The sequence below is a fragment of the Syngnathus typhle genome, linkage group LG4 (genome assembly GCF_033458585.1).
Source record: "Syngnathus typhle isolate RoL2023-S1 ecotype Sweden linkage group LG4, RoL_Styp_1.0, whole genome shotgun sequence".
In the NCBI taxonomy this organism is placed as follows: Eukaryota; Metazoa; Chordata; class Actinopteri; order Syngnathiformes; family Syngnathidae; genus Syngnathus; species Syngnathus typhle.
The window spans coordinates 7,646,187-7,649,353 of NC_083741.1; the positions used below are offsets into that span (position 1 = coordinate 7,646,187).

Consider the following 3,167-nt stretch of genomic DNA (forward strand, 5'->3'; position numbering starts at 1 on the left):
GGTAGTCAAGGTTAGAATGAAAGGCAAAGATGGATATTTATTAGGGGTGTAAATCGCGGGTTTTGTCACGATACGATATCATATCGATACAAAGAACTACGATACGATATTTGCCGATATCTTAAAGCCTGCTGCGATTCATTCACGATATATCACAATATAGTGCTCTACGATCGATATATATTTTTTTTTAAATAAAAAATATAGAACAATATCCTGATTTATAACAATTCATACGCAAAATCAACAAGGTACTGCAAACTCTTTATTTAGGAAATTGCAAGAGTATTGTAGTATACAAAGTGCTTACTTTAACACTGAACTTTGATGTCGTGTTTTTTCTTTAAATGTGCGGCGAGATTTGTGGTCCCTGAATATTTGATCACCGCATGGCAGGATTTACAAACTGCACGTGTCTTGTCCGTTGAGCCATCTTTTCTTTGGAATCCAAAGTGCTTCCAAACGAATGACTTGAAGCCTAAAGGGGAGCAAATTTCCTCGTCTTTTTGGACACTAGCCATAGCACCAGCCCAGGAGCCGCGTACTAGTTGTCGACTCCCCTTTCACGTGCCTGCTCTGCTCACAACACAACAACGCCGCGCACTGCTCCCTGCTCCCGGAAAGAGGAAGCAAGCAACAATGAACTGGATTTCAAAATAAAGTCGCGTCTAATGTCCGAGGTCAAACACGGCGATATAAATCGATGTTTACGTTTAGCATCGATGCCAATAAATCGTAGAGCATTATATGGATTAATCGATGTGTATCGATGAATCGTTACACCCCTAATATTTATATATATATATACCTTTTCAGAGTCCTGATACTTTACGCAGCTGCACTGACAGGAGTTGGGCAAGAAGAAAACACCTGAATTGATGCATAAATGGCAGTGGTGGGATTTGAACCCACGCCTCAGGAGAGACTGGAGCCTAAATCCAGCGCCTTAGACCGCTCGGCCACACTACCGACCTTCTGTGCTTGCTACATTTGTTGATGATTTTATTAAGACGTGAGATTGGAGGATGGTTTCTTCACCAGCATTTGCCTTTGGGTTGGTGTCAGGAAGGGCATCCGGCTGTAAAAGGTTTTGCTCCAAAGATTTTCTCGGTATAGGACTCTCAACCACGAGATGGCCATGGACTGTCCCCGGTGGAAGAAAGCCATACTGAGAATCCAGTCCAACCCAGCGGCGCCTGGAACACGGACTTTAAACCCATGATGATGTTTCTTCACCAGCATCCAGGTTAGTGCTGCCCGACGGAGCTTTGTTCATAATGTAATGAAGCCTGTACACAACAGATGCGAAACAATATGAGTGACAATCAGAAGATTAAAACTTTGAAATCGGAAGATACATAGCTAGTTTCCCCACACAGCACCCAAAAGTGCTGTCCTACACCGCCTTGTTGATAATGTAACAAAGAAGAAACAACTCGCAGAAGGCCTGGCGATCACCGACAAGAGCCAGCTACCCGGAACGCACAAATTGTGGTGCTACAACTTCGCATTGTACCAAAGGGTCATGTGGCCACTGAAGATCAGCAACATTCCATCCTCAACAGCGAACGGGCTGGACATACTAAGCCAACTCCTACATTCGGAAATGGCTCGGTTTACCGAAAGGCTTCTCTGACACGGGCTTGTTCGGGGCAACCGCGCTGCAACTGCCGATCCAGTCCATAACCTTGGGCTACAAGCAGGAGAAGGTCAGGTTCGTTCTTGAGTTAAAATAGTCCTCAGATCCTACTGTGAGAATTGCACTTGTGGTGCTATCGGCAGGCTTCAACATCAGGAAATAATTGGCAAGGTGCAAGAAAGGAGAGTGGGGCTTGGCTGGGAAGAGCCTCCACGACTCTGGTCCAAGGCCACAAAGAGGGAACGAAAAGCTTGGTCGTGGAAGAAGTTTCAAGATCAAAGCAGGAGCAGTCCACCATCAAGGTTGATCCCCCTTGATCGTCTCTATTTCAGGGATCTCTGTGAAGAATCGGTCAAGGCTACTGTCGTCACTGCTAATTGAGTAGGTGCTAAAGCCGTGGTTTGCATTGCTGATAATAGGCATTCTGTCTTCACGGGCGACTCATGCGGTCCTCACGGGCTACCTCACCGCGTGTTGGTGACCCCTGTTTTAGATCATGGCATTTTATTTGCCATTGCTTTGCCATTTTGTGGATTATCTCATAATTTGCTTCTACCGTGCACTGATTTGCTAGCTAACATTCATTCAGGGAGATCAATTGTCACAGACAGCTGACACCATTTTGCATACTGCAATCGATGGCTCGTTCATTTAAAGCACTGTGGTACAAATATTTGTCAAAAGGAAAATCAACTCAAAAGTTATCTTTATGTCCTATGCTAGCTCACTAAATATTGTGCTAGGATATGAATTAAGCAGAAAAACGCACCCGTTTTCATCCATCTCGGGGTGGGACAGCCATTTTGTCACTTGCTGTCAACTGCCGCCGGGAAATGTCGTGTCCTCTGGCGGACGCGCCGTTGTAAATGAATGGACTTTCCCACTGCATTTTCAATGAGGGAGAAGTGTACAATTTAGGCTGCGGTGCTGTGGACGGCCGATGAGACCGACCCAACTTCCACATTCTGTAAAGACGGTTGACAGGGAGAAAATGTCTTGATGCAACGTCCGAAAGTGCAATTATTGGGGGGGATGCCGTTTTATGAAATGAAAAGTGAGACGATACTTATGTCTCCAGAGGAAGATAGATGAAAACCACTACCAACAGAGTTGCCGTTTTATTTGCCTTTGCCATCTCATTGGCGACCAATCCAGGGTGTATTCCGCCTCTCGCCCAAATGTCAGCTGACGTATGCTCCAGTTTCCCACAATCTTTATGAGTACAAACGGCAGGCCAAAGGAAATGACTAGACTAATTGAATAGAATCGACTTATGAATCTGTCACAGTCGTTTTCTCTTCCCTATTTCATTTCCCTTCTCTGCTCTGCAGACTTCTCATAACATTCTCTACTTGGTAATTGATACAACTTCTTGAATTTCAAATTCTGAGAAATAGCTGAGGGACATTCAACATTTGAATATTTTCAGTTTCTTAATTTTTCATTCCAAAGGGTAACATTACAGTCTCATACATCAATCATGTCTTTTAACGAAAAAATAGACCATTTCTAATTGTACAAAGGCCCA

The 3,167-nt window shown here is 44.2% G+C and overlaps 1 non-coding gene across 1 annotated transcript; it reads right to left on the bottom strand.

The window, feature by feature from the left end:
- Positions 1 to 887: 887 nt before the first annotated feature.
- trnal-uag (transfer RNA leucine (anticodon UAG)) lies at positions 888 to 969 on the bottom strand. The gene has a single exon. It is a non-coding gene; the product is annotated as a tRNA-Leu (tRNA).
- Between the last annotated feature and the right edge of the window lie 2,198 nt (positions 970 to 3,167).